Consider the following 22,059-nt stretch of genomic DNA (forward strand, 5'->3'; position numbering starts at 1 on the left):
AGCTCTGAGTGAGCAGCTGTGCAATGGTCATCTTTACCAAAGGGGAGATGCTGCTTTTTCCAGTGTCACGCCCATGCTCTCAGGGCTGGAGGGAGGAGGGCTGCTTTTTGTTTTTACAGGCAAAAGGAAAGGCCCAGCCCTCAGAGCTTCTGCCAATGCAGATCCCAGCAGGTGCAAAATAAAGGCTCTCCCCCACCTTGCCAGCTGCAGATTGATCAGAAGACTGCTAGTCTAGTGTGTTGGGCCACTTTCTCTCTTCTGTGTATCGTCCCCTCTTATTACATAAACAGCATAAGAGGAATAAAGGAAGGAAGGAAGGAAGGAAGGAACAGTGTATCGCAAGCACCTTCCACCCTGATGTCAATGGGCCACCAACCTTCGGGATGAGGAGGAGACCTGTGAAGACAGTCAGAGCGTGCCGACTGGGGCATTCATTTGGCTCATACACCGACAAGGCTTTCAGCGGCAGGAACAAACTTCAGGAATAGGCATTCTTGGCCTCGAATCCTAAGGGGGGTGCAAACGCTGAGGACAATTCCGTCAAATGCTCAAAAGACCGTGGCTCGTTGGTCTAGGGGTATGATTCTCGCTTTGGGTGCGAGAGGTCCCGGGTTCAAATCCCGGACGAGCCCAATCAAGGTGGTTAACTTGAGCTCCTTTTTTTTGTTTTTTCAATGTTATTTTCATTGGACAGACTCTCTGGTTTTCTCGGTAAGCAGTAGTCGATGAACAATTCACTTCCTGAACCTCTTTGCGTGCCATGTCCTTGCGACAAGCACTTTGTGTTCTCTGTTAGCTCTCAGTAACATTCCTTGATTTGCTTGTGAGTTTTGGCCGTCCGATCTCAAAGTGGAAATATGTCCTTCCCTCTGTACGCTGCATAGGCCCTCAGCTGGCATACTTGTATATGTGCGCATGCTTGATAGGACGTATGTTTTAGGCTGGATTGTGTGAGCTTCAGGCGCAAGGCATTTGATTAGTCTTTAAGCAGGTCCACTTGCACTGCCCTTTGCACCTGTTCTCCCAGTCCCTACAAAGGTGAGCAAGCAGCTGTTTCTGTAGTGTAGTGGTTATCACGTTCGCCTCACACGCGAAAGGTCCCCGGTTCGAGACCGGGCAGAAACACTCTCTGCTGGCATTTTACACAAAATAGTTTTTTTCCCCTTTTGTCACACACAAATGTAAAGTATGAACTTATTTGCGTTCCCATGGAAATAGCATATGCTCTCAAGAGCTTGAGAAATACACTGGGAAGGCAAGCATCCTCACATGTATTCTGTATATGGGGCCAATAAAAAAATGCACGCGCTTGCATTTTGTGTATGTAATGTTGCAGAGCACAGAGAGGATTTATTTTCCCTACTGCTGGGTATTTGGGTCTCTGGGATCACAGTTGGGTCCGCTCCGTCCTCTGAAATGGTCCATATTAGTTACATAGGTTAGTGTACCAAAGAAATAATACATTTTCATATACAGCTTCTTCATTTCTGTGTTCTGAGGGATTACCAGTTGTAAGAAATGCACTTGCCGGTACAGTGATTCCCTGGCTTTCTCTGGCCCGAGAAAGCTTTTCCTCTGAAGTGGGAACAGAAGTTGGACTGCTTCTGCTGAACTTCCTGAAAGCAGAGCTGGCGGGAGGAGGGACTTTTTGAGTGCTGGGAAAATTTGAGCTGGAAATTTGCATCGGCTGGACAGAGATTGCTTGGAGCAGCCAAAATATAATAACGGCCATGGCGCTCAAGTAAAGCAGAAAGCTTTTAGTATACACCTTTTGCACTCTTGTCAACGAAGCTGGGCTCTGTGAATGCTCACCCTACGCAAGAAAAGAGAACAGACTTTGCTGGTGACCTAAATATATCTCGCCTGATCGAGCCTGATCGAGCACGATCGAGCTCTGAGTGAGCAGCTGTGCAATGGTCATCTTTACCAAAGGGGAGATGCTGCTTTTTCCAGTGTCACGCCCATGCTCTCAGGGCTGGAGGGAGGAGGGCTGCTTTTTGTTTTTACAGGCAAAAGGAAAGGCCCAGCCCTCAGAGCTTCTGCCAATGCAGATCCCAGCAGGTGCAAAATAAAGGCTCTCCCCCACCTTGCCAGCTGCAGATTGATCAGAAGACTGCTAGTCTAGTGTGTTGGGCCACTTTCTCTCTTCTGTGTATCGTCCCCTCTTATTACATAAACAGCATAAGAGGAATAAAGGAAGGAAGGAAGGAAGGAAGGAAGGAACAGTGTATCGCAAGCACCTTCCACCCTGATGTCAATGGGCCACCAACCTTCGGGATGAGGAGGAGACCTGTGAAGACAGTCAGAGCGTGCCGACTGGGGCATTCATTTGGCTCATACACCGACAAGGCTTTCAGCGGCAGGAACAAACTTCAGGAATAGGCATTCTTGGCCTCGAATCCTAAGGGGGGTGCAAACGCTGAGGACAATTCCGTCAAATGCTCAAAGGACCGTGGCTCGTTGGTCTAGGGGTATGATTCTCGCTTTGGGTGCGAGAGGTCCCGGGTTCAAATCCCGGACGAGCCCAATCAAGGTGGTTAACTTGAGCTCCTTTTTTTGTTTTTTCAATGTTATTTTCATTGGACAGACTCTCTGGTTTTCTCGGTAAGCAGTAGTCGATGAACAATTCACTTCCTGAACCTCTTTGCGTGCCATGTCCTTGCGACAAGCACTTTGTGTTCTCTGTTAGCTCTCAGTAACATTCCTTGATTTGCTTGTGAGTTTTGGCCGTCCGATCTCAAAGTGGAAATATGTCCTTCCCTCTGTACGCTGCATAGGCCCTCAGCTGGCATACTTGTATATGTGCGCATGCTTGATAGGACGTATGTTTTAGGCTGGATTGTGTGAGCTTCAGGCGCAAGGCATTTGATTAGTCTTTAAGCAGGTCCACTTGCACTGCCCTTTGCACCTGTTCTCCCAGTCCCTACAAAGGTGAGCAAGCAGCTGTTTCTGTAGTGTAGTGGTTATCACGTTCGCCTCACACGCGAAAGGTCCCCGGTTCGAGACCGGGCAGAAACACTCTCTGCTGGCATTTTACACAAAATAGTTTTTTTCCCCTTTTGTCACACACAAATGTAAAGTATGAACTTATTTGCGTTCTCATGGAAATAGCATATGCTCTCAAGAGCTTGAGAAATACACTGGGAAGGCAAGCATCCTCACATGTATTCTGTATATGGGGCCAATAAAAAAATGCACGCGCTTGCATTTTGTGTATGTAATGTTGCAGAGCACAGAGAGGATTTATTTTCCCTACTGCTGGGTATTTGGGTCTCTGGGATCACAGTTGGGTCCGCTCCGTCCTCTGAAATGGTCCATATTAGTTACATAGGTTAGTGTACCAAAGAAATAATACATTTTCATATACAGCTTCTTCATTTCTGTGTTCTGAGGGATTACCAGTTGTAAGAAATGCACTTGCCGGTACAGTGATTCCCTGGCTTTCTCTGGCCCGAGAAAGCTTTTCCTCTGAAGTGGGAACAGAAGTTGGACTGCTTCTGCTGAACTTCCTGAAAGCAGAGCTGGCGGGAGGAGGGACTTTTTGAGTGCTGGGAAAATTTGAGCTGGAAATTTGCATCGGCTGGACAGAGATTGCTTGGAGCAGCCAAAATATAATAACGGCCATGGCGCTCAAGTAAAGCAGAAAGCTTTTAGTATACACCTTTTGCACTCTTGTCAACGAAGCTGGGCTCTGTGAATGCTCACCCTACGCAAGAAAAGAGAACAGACTTTGCTGGTGACCTAAATATATCTCGCTGATCGAGCACGATCGAGCTCTGAGTGAGCAGCTGTGCAATGGTCATCTTTACCAAAGGGGAGATGCTGCTTTTTCCAGTGTCACGCCCATGCTCTCAGGGCTGGAGGGAGGAGGGCTGCTTTTTGTTTTTACAGGCAAAAGGAAAGGCCCAGCCCTCAGAGCTTCTGCCAATGCAGATCCCAGCAGGTGCAAAATAAAGGCTCTCCCCCACCTTGCCAGCTGCAGATTGATCAGAAGACTGCTAGTCTAGTGTGTTGGGCCACTTTCTCTCTTCTGTGTATCGTCCCCTCTTATTACATAAACAGCATAAGAGGAATAAAGGAAGGAAGGAAGGAAGGAAGGAACAGTGTATCGCAAGCACCTTCCACCCTGATGTCAATGGGCCACCAACCTTCGGGATGAGGAGGAGACCTGTGAAGACAGTCAGAGCGTGCCGACTGGGGCATTCATTTGGCTCATACACCGACAAGGCTTTCAGCGGCAGGAACAAACTTCAGGAATAGGCATTCTTGGCCTCGAATCCTAAGGGGGGTGCAAACGCTGAGGACAATTCCGTCAAATGCTCAAAGGACCGTGGCTCGTTGGAGGTCCCGGGTTCAAATCCCGGACGAGCCCAATCAAGGTGGTTAACTTGAGCTCCTTTTTTTTGTTTTTTCAATGTTATTTTCATTGGACAGACTCTCTGGTTTTCTCGGTAAGCAGTAGTCGATGAACAATTCACTTCCTGAACCTCTTTGCGTGCCATGTCCTTGCGACAAGCACTTTGTGTTCTCTGTTAGCTCTCAGTAACATTCCTTGATTTGCTTGTGAGTTTTGGCCGTCCGATCTCAAAGTGGAAATATGTCCTTCCCTCTGTACGCTGCATAGGCCCTCAGCTGGCATACTTGTATATGTGCGCATGCTTGATAGGACGTATGTTTTAGGCTGGATTGTGTGAGCTTCAGGCGCAAGGCATTTGATTAGTCTTTAAGCAGGTCCACTTGCACTGCCCTTTGCACCTGTTCTCCCAGTCCCTACAAAGGTGAGCAAGCAGCTGTTTCTGTAGTGTAGTGGTTATCACGTTCGCCTCACACGCGAAAGGTCCCCGGTTCGAGACCGGGCAGAAACACTCTCTGCTGGCATTTTACACAAAATAGTTTTTTTCCCCTTTTGTCACACACAAATGTAAAGTATGAACTTATTTGCGTTCTCATGGAAATAGCATATGCTCTCAAGAGCTTGAGAAATACACTGGGAAGGCAAGCATCCTCACATGTATTCTGTATATGGGGCCAATAAAAAAATGCACGCGCTTGCATTTTGTGTATGTAATGTTGCAGAGCACAGAGAGGATTTATTTTCCCTACTGCTGGGTATTTGGGTCTCTGGGATCACAGTTGGGTCCGCTCCGTCCTCTGAAATGGTCCATATTAGTTACATAGGTTAGTGTACCAAAGAAATAATACATTTTCATATACAGCTTCTTCATTTCTGTGTTCTGAGGGATTACCAGTTGTAAGAAATGCACTTGCCGGTACAGTGATTCCCTGGCTTTCTCTGGCCCGAGAAAGCTTTTCCTCTGAAGTGGGAACAGAAGTTGGACTGCTTCTGCTGAACTTCCTGAAAGCAGAGCTGGCGGGAGGAGGGACTTTTTGAGTGCTGGGAAAATTTGAGCTGGAAATTTGCATCGGCTGGACAGAGATTGCTTGGAGCAGCCAAAATATAATAACGGCCATGGCGCTCAAGTAAAGCAGAAAGCTTTTAGTATACACCTTTTGCACTCTTGTCAACGAAGCTGGGCTCTGTGAATGCTCACCCTACGCAAGAAAAGAGAACAGACTTTGCTGGTGACCTAAATATATCTCGCTGATCGAGCACGATCGAGCTCTGAGTGAGCAGCTGTGCAATGGTCATCTTTACCAAAGGGGAGATGCTGCTTTTTCCAGTGTCACGCCCATGCTCTCAGGGCTGGAGGGAGGAGGGCTGCTTTTTGTTTTTACAGGCAAAAGGAAAGGCCCAGCCCTCAGAGCTTCTGCCAATGCAGATCCCAGCAGGTGCAAAATAAAGGCTCTCCCCCACCTTGCCAGCTGCAGATTGATCAGAAGACTGCTAGTCTAGTGTGTTGGGCCACTTTCTCTCTTCTGTGTATCGTCCCCTCTTATTACATAAACAGCATAAGAGGAATAAAGGAAGGAAGGAAGGAAGGAAGGAAGGAACAGTGTATCGCAAGCACCTTCCACCCTGATGTCAATGGGCCACCAACCTTCGGGATGAGGAGGAGACCTGTGAAGACAGTCAGAGCGTGCCGACTGGGGCATTCATTTGGCTCATACACCGACAAGGCTTTCAGCGGCAGGAACAAACTTCAGGAATAGGCATTCTTGGCCTCGAATCCTAAGGGGGGTGCAAACGCTGAGGACAATTCCGTCAAATGCTCAAAGGACCGTGGCTCGTTGGTCTAGGGGTATGATTCTCGCTTTGGGTGCGAGAGGTCCCGGGTTCAAATCCCGGACGAGCCCAATCAAGGTGGTTAACTTGAGCTCCTTTTTTTGTTTTTTCAATGTTATTTTCATTGGACAGACTCTCTGGTTTTCTCGGTAAGCAGTAGTCGATGAACAATTCACTTCCTGAACCTCTTTGCGTGCCATGTCCTTGCGACAAGCACTTTGTGTTCTCTGTTAGCTCTCAGTAACATTCCTTGATTTGCTTGTGAGTTTTGGCCGTCCGATCTCAAAGTGGAAATATGTCCTTCCCTCTGTACGCTGCATAGGCCCTCAGCTGGCATACTTGTATATGTGCGCATGCTTGATAGGACGTATGTTTTAGGCTGGATTGTGTGAGCTTCAGGCGCAAGGCATTTGATTAGTCTTTAAGCAGGTCCACTTGCACTGCCCTTTGCACCTGTTCTCCCAGTCCCTACAAAGGTGAGCAAGCAGCTGTTTCTGTAGTGTAGTGGTTATCACGTTCGCCTCACACGCGAAAGGTCCCCGGTTCGAGACCGGGCAGAAACACTCTCTGCTGGCATTTTACACAAAATAGTTTTTTTCCCCTTTTGTCACACACAAATGTAAAGTATGAACTTATTTGCGTTCTCATGGAAATAGCATATGCTCTCAAGAGCTTGAGAAATACACTGGGAAGGCAAGCATCCTCACATGTATTCTGTATATGGGGCCAATAAAAAAATGCACGCGCTTGCATTTTGTGTATGTAATGTTGCAGAGCACAGAGAGGATTTATTTTCCCTACTGCTGGGTATTTGGGTCTCTGGGATCACAGTTGGGTCCGCTCCATCCTCTGAAATGGTCCATATTAGTTACATAGGTTAGTGTACCAAAGAAATAATACATTTTCATATACAGCTTCTTCATTTCTGTGTTCTGAGGGATTACCAGTTGTAAGAAATGCACTTGCCGGTACAGTGATTCCCTGGCTTTCTCTGGCCCGAGAAAGCTTTTCCTCTGAAGTGGGAACAGAAGTTGGACTGCTTCTGCTGAACTTCCTGAAAGCAGAGCTGGCGGGAGGAGGGACTTTTTGAGTGCTGGGAAAATTTGAGCTGGAAATTTGCATCGGCTGGACAGAGATTGCTTGGAGCAGCCAAAATATAATAACGGCCATGGCGCTCAAGTAAAGCAGAAAGCTTTTAGTATACACCTTTTGCACTCTTGTCAACGAAGCTGGGCTCTGTGAATGCTCACCCTACGCAAGAAAAGAGAACAAACTTTGCTGGTGACCTAAATATATCTCGCTGATCGAGCACGATCGAGCTCTGAGTGAGCAGCTGTGCAATGGTCATCTTTACCAAAGGGGAGATGCTGCTTTTTCCAGTGTCACGCCCATGCTCTCAGGGCTGGAGGGAGGAGGGCTGCTTTTTGTTTTTACAGGCAAAAGGAAAGGCCCAGCCCTCAGAGCTTCTGCCAATGCAGATCCCAGCAGGTGCAAAATAAAGGCTCTCCCCCACCTTGCCAGCTGCAGATTGATCAGAAGACTGCTAGTCTAGTGTGTTGGGCCACTTTCTCTCTTCTGTGTATCGTCCCCTCTTATTACATAAACAGCATAAGAGGAATAAAGGAAGGAAGGAAGGAAGGAAGGAACAGTGTATCGCAAGCACCTTCCACCCTGATGTCAATGGGCCACCAACCTTCGGGATGAGGAGGAGACCTGTGAAGACAGTCAGAGCGTGCCGACTGGGGCATTCATTTGGCTCATACACCGACAAGGCTTTCAGCGGCAGGAACAAACTTCAGGAATAGGCATTCTTGGCCTCGAATCCTAAGGGGGGTGCAAACGCTGAGGACAATTCCGTCAAATGCTCAAAAGACCGTGGCTCGTTGGTCTAGGGGTATGATTCTCGCTTTGGGTGCGAGAGGTCCCGGGTTCAAATCCCGGACGAGCCCAATCAAGGTGGTTAACTTGAGCTCCTTTTTTTTGTTTTTTCAATGTTATTTTCATTGGACAGACTCTCTGGTTTTCTCGGTAAGCAGTAGTCGATGAACAATTCACTTCCTGAACCTCTTTGCGTGCCATGTCCTTGCGACAAGCACTTTGTGTTCTCTGTTAGCTCTCAGTAACATTCCTTGATTTGCTTGTGAGTTTTGGCCGTCCGATCTCAAAGTGGAAATATGTCCTTCCCTCTGTACGCTGCATAGGCCCTCAGCTGGCATACTTGTATATGTGCGCATGCTTGATAGGACGTATGTTTTAGGCTGGATTGTGTGAGCTTCAGGCGCAAGGCATTTGATTAGTCTTTAAGCAGGTCCACTTGCACTGCCCTTTGCACCTGTTCTCCCAGTCCCTACAAAGGTGAGCAAGCAGCTGTTTCTGTAGTGTAGTGGTTATCACGTTCGCCTCACACGCGAAAGGTCCCCGGTTCGAGACCGGGCAGAAACACTCTCTGCTGGCATTTTACACAAAATAGTTTTTTTCCCCTTTTGTCACACACAAATGTAAAGTATGAACTTATTTGCGTTCCCATGGAAATAGCATATGCTCTCAAGAGCTTGAGAAATACACTGGGAAGGCAAGCATCCTCACATGTATTCTGTATATGGGGCCAATAAAAAAATGCACGCGCTTGCATTTTGTGTATGTAATGTTGCAGAGCACAGAGAGGATTTATTTTCCCTACTGCTGGGTATTTGGGTCTCTGGGATCACAGTTGGGTCCGCTCCGTCCTCTGAAATGGTCCATATTAGTTACATAGGTTAGTGTACCAAAGAAATAATACATTTTCATATACAGCTTCTTCATTTCTGTGTTCTGAGGGATTACCAGTTGTAAGAAATGCACTTGCCGGTACAGTGATTCCCTGGCTTTCTCTGGCCCGAGAAAGCTTTTCCTCTGAAGTGGGAACAGAAGTTGGACTGCTTCTGCTGAACTTCCTGAAAGCAGAGCTGGCGGGAGGAGGGACTTTTTGAGTGCTGGGAAAATTTGAGCTGGAAATTTGCATCGGCTGGACAGAGATTGCTTGGAGCAGCCAAAATATAATAACGGCCATGGCGCTCAAGTAAAGCAGAAAGCTTTTAGTATACACCTTTTGCACTCTTGTCAACGAAGCTGGGCTCTGTGAATGCTCACCCTACGCAAGAAAAGAGAACAGACTTTGCTGGTGACCTAAATATATCTCGCCTGATCGAGCCTGATCGAGCACGATCGAGCTCTGAGTGAGCAGCTGTGCAATGGTCATCTTTACCAAAGGGGAGATGCTGCTTTTTCCAGTGTCACGCCCATGCTCTCAGGGCTGGAGGGAGGAGGGCTGCTTTTTGTTTTTACAGGCAAAAGGAAAGGCCCAGCCCTCAGAGCTTCTGCCAATGCAGATCCCAGCAGGTGCAAAATAAAGGCTCTCCCCCACCTTGCCAGCTGCAGATTGATCAGAAGACTGCTAGTCTAGTGTGTTGGGCCACTTTCTCTCTTCTGTGTATCGTCCCCTCTTATTACATAAACAGCATAAGAGGAATAAAGGAAGGAAGGAAGGAAGGAAGGAAGGAAGGAACAGTGTATCGCAAGCACCTTCCACCCTGATGTCAATGGGCCACCAACCTTCGGGATGAGGAGGAGACCTGTGAAGACAGTCAGAGCGTGCCGACTGGGGCATTCATTTGGCTCATACACCGACAAGGCTTTCAGCGGCAGGAACAAACTTCAGGAATAGGCATTCTTGGCCTCGAATCCTAAGGGGGGTGCAAACGCTGAGGACAATTCCGTCAAATGCTCAAAGGACCGTGGCTCGTTGGTCTAGGGGTATGATTCTCGCTTTGGGTGCGAGAGGTCCCGGGTTCAAATCCCGGACGAGCCCAATCAAGGTGGTTAACTTGAGCTCCTTTTTTTGTTTTTTCAATGTTATTTTCATTGGACAGACTCTCTGGTTTTCTCGGTAAGCAGTAGTCGATGAACAATTCACTTCCTGAACCTCTTTGCGTGCCATGTCCTTGCGACAAGCACTTTGTGTTCTCTGTTAGCTCTCAGTAACATTCCTTGATTTGCTTGTGAGTTTTGGCCGTCCGATCTCAAAGTGGAAATATGTCCTTCCCTCTGTACGCTGCATAGGCCCTCAGCTGGCATACTTGTATATGTGCGCATGCTTGATAGGACGTATGTTTTAGGCTGGATTGTGTGAGCTTCAGGCGCAAGGCATTTGATTAGTCTTTAAGCAGGTCCACTTGCACTGCCCTTTGCACCTGTTCTCCCAGTCCCTACAAAGGTGAGCAAGCAGCTGTTTCTGTAGTGTAGTGGTTATCACGTTCGCCTCACACGCGAAAGGTCCCCGGTTCGAGACCGGGCAGAAACACTCTCTGCTGGCATTTTACACAAAATAGTTTTTTTCCCCTTTTGTCACACACAAATGTAAAGTATGAACTTATTTGCGTTCTCATGGAAATAGCATATGCTCTCAAGAGCTTGAGAAATACACTGGGAAGGCAAGCATCCTCACATGTATTCTGTATATGGGGCCAATAAAAAAATGCACGCGCTTGCATTTTGTGTATGTAATGTTGCAGAGCACAGAGAGGATTTATTTTCCCTACTGCTGGGTATTTGGGTCTCTGGGATCACAGTTGGGTCCGCTCCGTCCTCTGAAATGGTCCATATTAGTTACATAGGTTAGTGTACCAAAGAAATAATACATTTTCATATACAGCTTCTTCATTTCTGTGTTCTGAGGGATTACCAGTTGTAAGAAATGCACTTGCCGGTACAGTGATTCCCTGGCTTTCTCTGGCCCGAGAAAGCTTTTCCTCTGAAGTGGGAACAGAAGTTGGACTGCTTCTGCTGAACTTCCTGAAAGCAGAGCTGGCGGGAGGAGGGACTTTTTGAGTGCTGGGAAAATTTGAGCTGGAAATTTGCATCGGCTGGACAGAGATTGCTTGGAGCAGCCAAAATATAATAACGGCCATGGCGCTCAAGTAAAGCAGAAAGCTTTTAGTATACACCTTTTGCACTCTTGTCAACGAAGCTGGGCTCTGTGAATGCTCACCCTACGCAAGAAAAGAGAACAGACTTTGCTGGTGACCTAAATATATCTCGCTGATCGAGCACGATCGAGCTCTGAGTGAGCAGCTGTGCAATGGTCATCTTTACCAAAGGGGAGATGCTGCTTTTTCCAGTGTCACGCCCATGCTCTCAGGGCTGGAGGGAGGAGGGCTGCTTTTTGTTTTTACAGGCAAAAGGAAAGGCCCAGCCCTCAGAGCTTCTGCCAATGCAGATCCCAGCAGGTGCAAAATAAAGGCTCTCCCCCACCTTGCCAGCTGCAGATTGATCAGAAGACTGCTAGTCTAGTGTGTTGGGCCACTTTCTCTCTTCTGTGTATCGTCCCCTCTTATTACATAAACAGCATAAGAGGAATAAAGGAAGGAAGGAAGGAAGGAAGGAAGGAACAGTGTATCGCAAGCACCTTCCACCCTGATGTCAATGGGCCACCAACCTTCGGGATGAGGAGGAGACCTGTGAAGACAGTCAGAGCGTGCCGACTGGGGCATTCATTTGGCTCATACACCGACAAGGCTTTCAGCGGCAGGAACAAACTTCAGGAATAGGCATTCTTGGCCTCGAATCCTAAGGGGGGTGCAAACGCTGAGGACAATTCCGTCAAATGCTCAAAGGACCGTGGCTCGTTGGTCTAGGGGTATGGTCCCGGGTTCAAATCCCGGACGAGCCCAATCAAGGTGGTTAACTTGAGCTCCTTTTTTTTGTTTTTTCAATGTTATTTTCATTGGACAGACTCTCTGGTTTTCTCGGTAAGCAGTAGTCGATGAACAATTCACTTCCTGAACCTCTTTGCGTGCCATGTCCTTGCGACAAGCACTTTGTGTTCTCTGTTAGCTCTCAGTAACATTCCTTGATTTGCTTGTGAGTTTTGGCCGTCCGATCTCAAAGTGGAAATATGTCCTTCCCTCTGTACGCTGCATAGGCCCTCAGCTGGCATACTTGTATATGTGCGCATGCTTGATAGGACGTATGTTTTAGGCTGGATTGTGTGAGCTTCAGGCGCAAGGCATTTGATTAGTCTTTAAGCAGGTCCACTTGCACTGCCCTTTGCACCTGTTCTCCCAGTCCCTACAAAGGTGAGCAAGCAGCTGTTTCTGTAGTGTAGTGGTTATCACGTTCGCCTCACACGTGAAAGGTCCCCGGTTCGAGACCGGGCAGAAACACTCTCTGCTGGCATTTTACACAAAATAGTTTTTTTCCCCTTTTGTCACACACAAATGTAAAGTATGAACTTATTTGCGTTCCCATGGAAATAGCATATGCTCTCAAGAGCTTGAGAAATACACTGGGAAGGCAAGCATCCTCACATGTATTCTGTATATGGGGCCAATAAAAAAATGCATGCGCTTGCATTTTGTGTATGTAATGTTGCAGAGCACAGAGAGGATTTATTTTCCCTACTGCTGGGTATTTGGGTCTCTGGGATCACAGTTGGGTCCGCTCCGTCCTCTGAAATGGTCCATATTAGTTACATAGGTTAGTGTACCAAAGAAATAATACATTTTCATATACAGCTTCTTCATTTCTGTGTTCTGAGGGATTACCAGTCGTAAGAAATGCACTTGCCGGTACAGTGATTCCCTGGCTTTCTCTGGCCCGAGAAAGCTTTTCCTCTGAAGTGGGAACAGAAGTTGGACTGCTTCTGCTGAACTTCCTGAAAGCAGAGCTGGCGGGAGGAGGGACTTTTTGAGTGCTGGGAAAATTTGAGCTGGAAATTTGCATCGGCTGGACAGAGATTGCTTGGAGCAGCCAAAATATAATAACGGCCATGGCGCTCAAGTAAAGCAGAAAGCTTTTAGTATACACCTTTTGCACTCTTGTCAACGAAGCTGGGCTCTGTGAATGCTCACCCTACGCAAGAAAAGAGAACAGACTTTGCTGGTGACCTAAATATATCTCGCCTGATCGAGCACGATCGAGCTCTGAGTGAGCAGCTGTGCAATGGTCATCTTTACCAAAGGGGAGATGCTGCTTTTTCCAGTGTCACGCCCATGCTCTCAGGGCTGGAGGGAGGAGGGCTGCTTTTTGTTTTTACAGGCAAAAGGAAAGGCCCAGCCCTCAGAGCTTCTGCCAATGCAGATCCCAGCAGGTGCAAAATAAAGGCTCTCCCCCACCTTGCCAGCTGCAGATTGATCAGAAGACTGCTAGTCTAGTGTGTTGGGCCACTTTCTCTCTTCTGTGTATCGTCCCCTCTTATTACATAAACAGCATAAGAGGAATAAAGGAAGGAAGGAAGGAAGGAAGGAAGGAACAGTGTATCGCAAGCACCTTCCACCCTGATGTCAATGGGCCACCAACCTTCGGGATGAGGAGGAGACCTGTGAAGACAGTCAGAGCGTGCCGACTGGGGCATTCATTTGGCTCATACACCGACAAGGCTTTCAGCGGCAGGAACAAACTTCAGGAATAGGCATTCTTGGCCTCGAATCCTAAGGGGGGTGCAAACGCTGAGGACAATTCCGTCAAATGCTCAAAGGACCGTGGCTCGTTGGTCTAGGGGTATGATTCTCGCTTTGGGTGCGAGAGGTCCCGGGTTCAAATCCCGGACGAGCCCAATCAAGGTGGTTAACTTGAGCTCCTTTTTTTGTTTTTTCAATGTTATTTTCATTGGACAGACTCTCTGGTTTTCTCGGTAAGCAGTAGTCGATGAACAATTCACTTCCTGAACCTCTTTGAGTGCCATGTCCTTGCGACAAGCACTTTGTGTTCTCTGTTAGCTCTCAGTAACATTCCTTGATTTGCTTGTGAGTTTTGGCCGTCCGATCTCAAAGTGGAAATATGTCCTTCCCTCTGTACGCTGCATAGGCCCTCAGCTGGCATACTTGTATATGTGCGCATGCTTGATAGGACGTATGTTTTAGGCTGGATTGTGTGAGCTTCAGGCGCAAGGCATTTGATTAGTCTTTAAGCAGGTCCACTTGCACTGCCCTTTGCACCTGTTCTCCCAGTCCCTACAAAGGTGAGCAAGCAGCTGTTTCTGTAGTGTAGTGGTTATCACGTTCGCCTCACACGCGAAAGGTCCCCGGTTCGAGACCGGGCAGAAACACTCTCTGCTGGCATTTTACACAAAATAGTTTTTTTCCCCTTTTGTCACACACAAATGTAAAGTATGAACTTATTTGCGTTCTCATGGAAATAGCATATGCTCTCAAGAGCTTGAGAAATACACTGGGAAGGCAAGCATCCTCACATGTATTCTGTATATGGGGCCAATAAAAAAATGCACGCGCTTGCATTTTGTGTATGTAATGTTGCAGAGCACAGAGAGGATTTATTTTCCCTACTGCTGGGTATTTGGGTCTCTGGGATCACAGTTGGGTCCGCTCCGTCCTCTGAAATGGTCCATATTAGTTACATAGGTTAGTGTACCAAAGAAATAATACATTTTCATATACAGCTTCTTCATTTCTGTGTTCTGAGGGATTACCAGTTGTAAGAAATGCACTTGCCGGTACAGTGATTCCCTGGCTTTCTCTGGCCCGAGAAAGCTTTTCCTCTGAAGTGGGAACAGAAGTTGGACTGCTTCTGCTGAACTTCCTGAAAGCAGAGCTGGCGGGAGGAGGGACTTTTTGAGTGCTGGGAAAATTTGAGCTGGAAATTTGCATCGGCTGGACAGAGATTGCTTGGAGCAGCCAAAATATAATAACGGCCATGGCGCTCAAGTAAAGCAGAAAGCTTTTAGTATACACCTTTTGCACTCTTGTCAACGAAGCTGGGCTCTGTGAATGCTCACCCTACGCAAGAAAAGAGAACAGACTTTGCTGGTGACCTAAATATATCTCGCTGATCGAGCACGATCGAGCTCTGAGTGAGCAGCTGTGCAATGGTCATCTTTACCAAAGGGGAGATGCTGCTTTTTCCAGTGTCACGCCCATGCTCTCAGGGCTGGAGGGAGGAGGGCTGCTTTTTGTTTTTACAGGCAAAAGGAAAGGCCCAGCCCTCAGAGCTTCTGCCAATGCAGATCCCAGCAGGTGCAAAATAAAGGCTCTCCCCCACCTTGCCAGCTGCAGATTGATCAGAAGACTGCTAGTCTAGTGTGTTGGGCCACTTTCTCTCTTCTGTGTATCGTCCCCTCTTATTACATAAACAGCATAAGAGGAATAAAGGAAGGAAGGAAGGAAGGAAGGAAGGAACAGTGTATCGCAAGCACCTTCCACCCTGATGTCAATGGGCCACCAACCTTCGGGATGAGGAGGAGACCTGTGAAGACAGTCAGAGCGTGCCGACTGGGGCATTCATTTGGCTCATACACCGACAAGGCTTTCAGCGGCAGGAACAAACTTCAGGAATAGGCATTCTTGGCCTCGAATCCTAAGGGGGGTGCAAACGCTGAGGACAATTCCGTCAAATGCTCAAAGGACCGTGGCTCGTTGGTCTAGGGGTATGATTCTCGCTTTGGGTGCGAGAGGTCCCGGGTTCAAATCCCGGACGAGCCCAATCAAGGTGGTTAACTTGAGCTCCTTTTTTTTGTTTTTTCAATGTTATTTTCATTGGACAGACTCTCTGGTTTTCTCGGTAAGCAGTAGTCGATGAACAATTCACTTCCTGAACCTCTTTGCGTGCCATGTCCTTGCGACAAGCACTTTGTGTTCTCTGTTAGCTCTCAGTAACATTCCTTGATTTGCTTGTGAGTTTTGGCCGTCCGATCTCAAAGTGGAAATATGTCCTTCCCTCTGTACGCTGCATAGGCCCTCAGCTGGCATACTTGTATATGTGCGCATGCTTGATAGGACGTATGTTTTAGGCTGGATTGTGTGAGCTTCAGGCGCAAGGCATTTGATTAGTCTTTAAGCAGGTCCACTTGCACTGCCCTTTGCACCTGTTCTCCCAGTCCCTACAAAGGTGAGCAAGCAGCTGTTTCTGTAGTGTAGTGGTTATCACGTTCGCCTCACACGCGAAAGGTCCCCTGTTCGAGACCGGGCAGAAACACTCTCTGCTGGCATTTTACACAAAATAGTTTTTTTCCCCTTTTGTCACACACAAATGTAAAGTATGAACTTATTTGCGTTCCCATGGAAATAGCATATGCTCTCAAGAGCTTGAGAAATACACTGGGAAGGCAAGCATCCTCACATGTATTCTGTATATGGGGCCAATAAAAAAATGCACGCGCTTGCATTTTGTGTATGTAATGTTGCAGAGCACAGAGAGGATTTATTTTCCCTACTGCTGGGTATTTGGGTCTCTGGGATCACAGTTGGGTCCGCTCCGTCCTCTGAAATGGTCCATATTAGTTACATAGGTTAGTGTACCAAAGAAATAATACATTTTCATATACAGCTTCTTCATTTCTGTGTTCTGAGGGATTACCAGTTGTAAGAAATGCACTTGCCGGTACAGTGATTCCCTGGCTTTCTCTGGCCCGAGAAAGCTTTTCCTCTGAAGTGGGAACAGAAGTTGGACTGCTTCTGCTGAACTTCCTGAAAGCAGAGCTGGCGGGAGGAGGGACTTTTTGAGTGCTGGGAAAATTTGAGCTGGAAATTTGCATCGGCTGGACAGAGATTGCTTGGAGCAGCCAAAATATAATAACGGCCATGGCGCTCAAGTAAAGCAGAAAGCTTTTAGTATACACCTTTTGCACTCTTGTCAACGAAGCTGGGCTCTGTGAATGCTCACCCTACGCAAGAAAAGAGAACAGACTTTGCTGGTGACCTAAATATATCTCGCCTGATCGAGCACGATCGAGCTCTGAGTGAGCAGCTGTGCAATGGTCATCTTTACCAAAGGGGAGATGCTGCTTTTTCCAGTGTCACGCCCATGCTCTCAGGGCTGGAGGGAGGAGGGCTGCTTTTTGTTTTTACAGGCAAAAGGAAAGGCCCAGCCCTCAGAGCTTCTGCCAATGCAGATCCCAGCAGGTGCAAAATAAAGGCTCTCCCCCACCTTGCCAGCTGCAGATTGATCAGAAGACTGCTAGTCTAGTGTGTTGGGCCACTTTCTCTCTTCTGTGTATCGTCCCCTCTTATTACATAAACAGCATAAGAGGAATAAAGGAAGGAAGGAAGGAAGGAAGGAACAGTGTATCGCAAGCACCTTCCACCCTGATGTCAATGGGCCACCAACCTTCGGGATGAGGAGGAGACCTGTGAAGACAGTCAGAGCGTGCCGACTGGGGCATTCATTTGGCTCATACACCGACAAGGCTTTCAGCGGCAGGAACAAACTTCAGGAATAGGCATTCTTGGCCTCGAATCCTAAGGGGGGTGCAAACGCTGAGGACAATTCCGTCAAATGCTCAAAGGACCGTGGCTCGTTGGTCTAGGGGTATGATTCTCGCTTTGGGTGCGAGAGGTCCCAATCAAGGTGGTTAACTTGAGCTCCTATTTTTTGTTTTTTCAATGTTATTTTCATTGGACAGACTCTCTGGTTTTCTCGGTAAGCAGTAGTCGATGAACAATTCACTTCCTGAACCTCTTTGCGTGCCATGTCCTTGCGACAAGCACTTTGTGTTCTCTGTTAGCTCTCAGTAACATTCCTTGATTTGCTTGTGAGTTTTGGCCGTCCGATCTCAAAGTGGAAATATGTCCTTCCCTCTGTACGCTGCATAGGCCCTCAGCTGGCATACTTGTATATGTGCGCATGCTTGATAGGACGTATGTTTTAGGCTGGATTGTGTGAGCTTCAGGCGCAAGGCATTTGATTAGTCTTTAAGCAGGTCCACTTGCACTGCCCTTTGCACCTGTTCTCCCAGTCCCTACAAAGGTGAGCAAGCAGCTGTTTCTGTAGTGTAGTGGTTATCACGTTCGCCTCACACGTGAAAGGTCCCCGGTTCGAGACCGGGCAGAAACACTCTCTGCTGGCATTTTACACAAAATAGTTTTTTTCCCCTTTTGTCACACACAAATGTAAAGTATGAACTTATTTGCGTTCCCATGGAAATAGCATATGCTCTCAAGAGCTTGAGAAATACACTGGGAAGGCAAGCATCCTCACATGTATTCTGTATATGGGGCCAATAAAAAAATGCATGCGCTTGCATTTTGTGTATGTAATGTTGCAGAGCACAGAGAGGATTTATTTTCCCTACTGCTGGGTATTTGGGTCTCTGGGATCACAGTTGGGTCCGCTCCGTCCTCTGAAATGGTCCATATTAGTTACATAGGTTAGTGTACCAAAGAAATAATACATTTTCATATACAGCTTCTTCATTTCTGTGTTCTGAGGGATTACCAGTCGTAAGAAATGCACTTGCCGGTACAGTGATTCCCTGGCTTTCTCTGGCCCGAGAAAGCTTTTCCTCTGAAGTGGGAACAGAAGTTGGACTGCTTCTGCTGAACTTCCTGAAAGCAGAGCTGGCGGGAGGAGGGACTTTTTGAGTGCTGGGAAAATTTGAGCTGGAAATTTGCATCGGCTGGACAGAGATTGCTTGGAGCAGCCAAAATATAATAACGGCCATGGCGCTCAAGTAAAGCAGAAAGCTTTTAGTATACACCTTTTGCACTCTTGTCAACGAAGCTGGGCTCTGTGAATGCTCACCCTACGCAAGAAAAGAGAACAGACTTTGCTGGTGACCTAAATATATCTCGCCTGATCGAGCACGATCGAGCTCTGAGTGAGCAGCTGTGCAATGGTCATCTTTACCAAAGGGGAGATGCTGCTTTTTCCAGTGTCACGCCCATGCTCTCAGGGCTGGAGGGAGGAGGGCTGCTTTTTGTTTTTACAGGCAAAAGGAAAGGCCCAGCCCTCAGAGCTTCTGCCAATGCAGATCCCAGCAGGTGCAAAATAAAGGCTCTCCCCCACCTTGCCAGCTGCAGATTGATCAGAAGACTGCTAGTCTAGTGTGTTGGGCCACTTTCTCTCTTCTGTGTATCGTCCCCTCTTATTACATAAACAGCATAAGAGGAATAAAGGAAGGAAGGAAGGAAGGAAGGAAGGAACAGTGTATCGCAAGCACCTTCCACCCTGATGTCAATGGGCCACCAACCTTCGGGATGAGGAGGAGACCTGTGAAGACAGTCAGAGCGTGCCGACTGGGGCATTCATTTGGCTCATACACCGACAAGGCTTTCAGCGGCAGGAACAAACTTCAGGAATAGGCATTCTTGGCCTCGAATCCTAAGGGGGGTGCAAACGCTGAGGACAATTCCGTCAAATGCTCAAAGGACCGTGGCTCGTTGGTCTAGGGGTATGATTCTCGCTTTGGGTGCGAGAGGTCCCGGGTTCAAATCCCGGACGAGCCCAATCAAGGTGGTTAACTTGAGCTCCTTTTTTTGTTTTTTCAATGTTATTTTCATTGGACAGACTCTCTGGTTTTCTCGGTAAGCAGTAGTCGATGAACAATTCACTTCCTGAACCTCTTTGCGTGCCATGTCCTTGCGACAAGCACTTTGTGTTCTCTGTTAGCTCTCAGTAACATTCCTTGATTTGCTTGTGAGTTTTGGCCGTCCGATCTCAAAGTGGAAATATGTCCTTCCCTCTGTACGCTGCATAGGCCCTCAGCTGGCATACTTGTATATGTGCGCATGCTTGATAGGACGTATGTTTTAGGCTGGATTGTGTGAGCTTCAGGCGCAAGGCATTTGATTAGTCTTTAAGCAGGTCCACTTGCACTGCCCTTTGCACCTGTTCTCCCAGTCCCTACAAAGGTGAGCAAGCAGCTGTTTCTGTAGTGTAGTGGTTATCACGTTCGCCTCACACGCGAAAGGTCCCCGGTTCGAGACCGGGCAGAAACACTCTCTGCTGGCATTTTACACAAAATAGTTTTTTTCCCCTTTTGTCACACACAAATGTAAAGTATGAACTTATTTGCGTTCTCATGGAAATAGCATATGCTCTCAAGAGCTTGAGAAATACACTGGGAAGGCAAGCATCCTCACATGTATTCTGTATATGGGGCCAATAAAAAAATGCACGCGCTTGCATTTTGTGTATGTAATGTTGCAGAGCACAGAGAGGATTTATTTTCCCTACTGCTGGGTATTTGGGTCTCTGGGATCACAGTTGGGTCCGCTCCGTCCTCTGAAATGGTCCATATTAGTTACATAGGTTAGTGTACCAAAGAAATAATACATTTTCATATACAGCTTCTTCATTTCTGTGTTCTGAGGGATTACCAGTTGTAAGAAATGCACTTGCCGGTACAGTGATTCCCTGGCTTTCTCTGGCCCGAGAAAGCTTTTCCTCTGAAGTGGGAACAGAAGTTGGACTGCTTCTGCTGAACTTCCTGAAAGCAGAGCTGGCGGGAGGAGGGACTTTTTGAGTGCTGGGAAAATTTGAGCTGGAAATTTGCATCGGCTGGACAGAGATTGCTTGGAGCAGCCAAAATATAATAACGGCCATGGCGCTCAAGTAAAGCAGAAAGCTTTTAGTATACACCTTTTGCACTCTTGTCAACGAAGCTGGGCTCTGTGAATGCTCACCCTACGCAAGAAAAGAGAACAGACTTTGCTGGTGACCTAAATATATCTCGCTGATCGAGCACGATCGAGCTCTGAGTGAGCAGCTGTGCAATGGTCATCTTTACCAAAGGGGAGATGCTGCTTTTTCCAGTGTCACGCCCATGCTCTCAGGGCTGGAGGGAGGAGGGCTGCTTTTTGTTTTTACAGGCAAAAGGAAAGGCCCAGCCCTCAGAGCTTCTGCCAATGCAGATCCCAGCAGGTGCAAAATAAAGGCTCTCCCCCACCTTGCCAGCTGCAGATTGATCAGAAGACTGCTAGTCTAGTGTGTTGGGCCACTTTCTCTCTTCTGTGTATCGTCCCCTCTTATTACATAAACAGCATAAGAGGAATAAAGGAAGGAAGGAAGGAAGGAAGGAAGGAACAGTGTATCGCAAGCACCTTCCACCCTGATGTCAATGGGCCACCAACCTTCGGGATGAGGAGGAGACCTGTGAAGACAGTCAGAGCGTGCCGACTGGGGCATTCATTTGGCTCATACACCGACAAGGCTTTCAGCGGCAGGAACAAACTTCAGGAATAGGCATTCTTGGCCTCGAATCCTAAGGGGGGTGCAAACGCTGAGGACAATTCCGTCAAATGCTCAAAGGACCGTGGCTCGTTGGTCTAGGGGTATGATTCTCGCTTTGGGTGCGAGAGGTCCCGGGTTCAAATCCCGGACGAGCCCAATCAAGGTGGTTAACTTGAGCTCCTTTTTTTTGTTTTTTCAATGTTATTTTCATTGGACAGACTCTCTGGTTTTCTCGGTAAGCAGTAGTCGATGAACAATTCACTTCCTGAACCTCTTTGCGTGCCATGTCCTTGCGACAAGCACTTTGTGTTCTCTGTTAGCTCTCAGTAACATTCCTTGATTTGCTTGTGAGTTTTGGCCGTCCGATCTCAAAGTGGAAATATGTCCTTCCCTCTGTACGCTGCATAGGCCCTCAGCTGGCATACTTGTATATGTGCGCATGCTTGATAGGACGTATGTTTTAGGCTGGATTGTGTGAGCTTCAGGCGCAAGGCATTTGATTAGTCTTTAAGCAGGTCCACTTGCACTGCCCTTTGCACCTGTTCTCCCAGTCCCTACAAAGGTGAGCAAGCAGCTGTTTCTGTAGTGTAGTGGTTATCACGTTCGCCTCACACGCGAAAGGTCCCCTGTTCGAGACCGGGCAGAAACACTCTCTGCTGGCATTTTACACAAAATAGTTTTTTTCCCCTTTTGTCACACACAAATGTAAAGTATGAACTTATTTGCGTTCCCATGGAAATAGCATATGCTCTCAAGAGCTTGAGAAATACACTGGGAAGGCAAGCATCCTCACATGTATTCTGTATATGGGGCCAATAAAAAAATGCACGCGCTTGCATTTTGTGTATGTAATGTTGCAGAGCACAGAGAGGATTTATTTTCCCTACTGCTGGGTATTTGGGTCTCTGGGATCACAGTTGGGTCCGCTCCGTCCT

The 22,059-nt window shown here is 47.5% G+C and overlaps 19 non-coding genes across 19 annotated transcripts; all 19 read left to right on the forward strand.

Moving 5' to 3' along the window:
• Window positions 1–560: 560 nt before the first annotated feature.
• TRNAP-UGG (transfer RNA proline (anticodon UGG)) lies at window positions 561–632 on the forward strand. The gene has a single exon. It is a non-coding gene; the product is annotated as a tRNA-Pro (tRNA).
• Window positions 633–1,052: 420 nt separating this feature from the next.
• On the forward strand, window positions 1,053–1,125 carry TRNAV-CAC (transfer RNA valine (anticodon CAC)). Its single transcript has one exon. It is a non-coding gene; the product is annotated as a tRNA-Val (tRNA).
• A 1,329-nt stretch (window positions 1,126–2,454) lies between these two features.
• TRNAP-UGG (transfer RNA proline (anticodon UGG)) lies at window positions 2,455–2,526 on the forward strand. The gene has a single exon. It is a non-coding gene; the product is annotated as a tRNA-Pro (tRNA).
• A 419-nt stretch (window positions 2,527–2,945) lies between these two features.
• On the forward strand, window positions 2,946–3,018 carry TRNAV-CAC (transfer RNA valine (anticodon CAC)). Its single transcript has one exon. It is a non-coding gene; the product is annotated as a tRNA-Val (tRNA).
• A 1,774-nt stretch (window positions 3,019–4,792) lies between these two features.
• Window positions 4,793–4,865, forward strand: TRNAV-CAC (transfer RNA valine (anticodon CAC)). Its single transcript has one exon. It is a non-coding gene; the product is annotated as a tRNA-Val (tRNA).
• Window positions 4,866–6,183: 1,318 nt separating this feature from the next.
• Window positions 6,184–6,255, forward strand: TRNAP-UGG (transfer RNA proline (anticodon UGG)). The gene has a single exon. It is a non-coding gene; the product is annotated as a tRNA-Pro (tRNA).
• Window positions 6,256–6,674: 419 nt separating this feature from the next.
• Window positions 6,675–6,747, forward strand: TRNAV-CAC (transfer RNA valine (anticodon CAC)). Its single transcript has one exon. It is a non-coding gene; the product is annotated as a tRNA-Val (tRNA).
• Window positions 6,748–8,061: 1,314 nt separating this feature from the next.
• On the forward strand, window positions 8,062–8,133 carry TRNAP-UGG (transfer RNA proline (anticodon UGG)). Its single transcript has one exon. It is a non-coding gene; the product is annotated as a tRNA-Pro (tRNA).
• Window positions 8,134–8,553: 420 nt separating this feature from the next.
• Window positions 8,554–8,626, forward strand: TRNAV-CAC (transfer RNA valine (anticodon CAC)). The gene has a single exon. It is a non-coding gene; the product is annotated as a tRNA-Val (tRNA).
• A 1,333-nt stretch (window positions 8,627–9,959) lies between these two features.
• Window positions 9,960–10,031, forward strand: TRNAP-UGG (transfer RNA proline (anticodon UGG)). The gene has a single exon. It is a non-coding gene; the product is annotated as a tRNA-Pro (tRNA).
• A 419-nt stretch (window positions 10,032–10,450) lies between these two features.
• On the forward strand, window positions 10,451–10,523 carry TRNAV-CAC (transfer RNA valine (anticodon CAC)). Its single transcript has one exon. It is a non-coding gene; the product is annotated as a tRNA-Val (tRNA).
• A 1,788-nt stretch (window positions 10,524–12,311) lies between these two features.
• On the forward strand, window positions 12,312–12,384 carry TRNAV-CAC (transfer RNA valine (anticodon CAC)). Its single transcript has one exon. It is a non-coding gene; the product is annotated as a tRNA-Val (tRNA).
• Window positions 12,385–13,703: 1,319 nt separating this feature from the next.
• Window positions 13,704–13,775, forward strand: TRNAP-UGG (transfer RNA proline (anticodon UGG)). Its single transcript has one exon. It is a non-coding gene; the product is annotated as a tRNA-Pro (tRNA).
• Window positions 13,776–14,194: 419 nt separating this feature from the next.
• On the forward strand, window positions 14,195–14,267 carry TRNAV-CAC (transfer RNA valine (anticodon CAC)). The gene has a single exon. It is a non-coding gene; the product is annotated as a tRNA-Val (tRNA).
• A 1,318-nt stretch (window positions 14,268–15,585) lies between these two features.
• TRNAP-UGG (transfer RNA proline (anticodon UGG)) lies at window positions 15,586–15,657 on the forward strand. The gene has a single exon. It is a non-coding gene; the product is annotated as a tRNA-Pro (tRNA).
• Window positions 15,658–17,934: 2,277 nt separating this feature from the next.
• TRNAV-CAC (transfer RNA valine (anticodon CAC)) lies at window positions 17,935–18,007 on the forward strand. The gene has a single exon. It is a non-coding gene; the product is annotated as a tRNA-Val (tRNA).
• A 1,319-nt stretch (window positions 18,008–19,326) lies between these two features.
• TRNAP-UGG (transfer RNA proline (anticodon UGG)) lies at window positions 19,327–19,398 on the forward strand. Its single transcript has one exon. It is a non-coding gene; the product is annotated as a tRNA-Pro (tRNA).
• Window positions 19,399–19,817: 419 nt separating this feature from the next.
• Window positions 19,818–19,890, forward strand: TRNAV-CAC (transfer RNA valine (anticodon CAC)). The gene has a single exon. It is a non-coding gene; the product is annotated as a tRNA-Val (tRNA).
• Window positions 19,891–21,208: 1,318 nt separating this feature from the next.
• On the forward strand, window positions 21,209–21,280 carry TRNAP-UGG (transfer RNA proline (anticodon UGG)). Its single transcript has one exon. It is a non-coding gene; the product is annotated as a tRNA-Pro (tRNA).
• The last annotated feature ends 779 nt before the right edge of the window (window positions 21,281–22,059 follow it).

This window comes from Ambystoma mexicanum, chromosome 2q, assembly GCF_040938575.1.
Source record: "Ambystoma mexicanum isolate Mex_15411 chromosome 2q, UKY_AmexF1_1, whole genome shotgun sequence".
NCBI lineage: Eukaryota > Metazoa > Chordata > Amphibia > Caudata > Ambystomatidae > Ambystoma > Ambystoma mexicanum.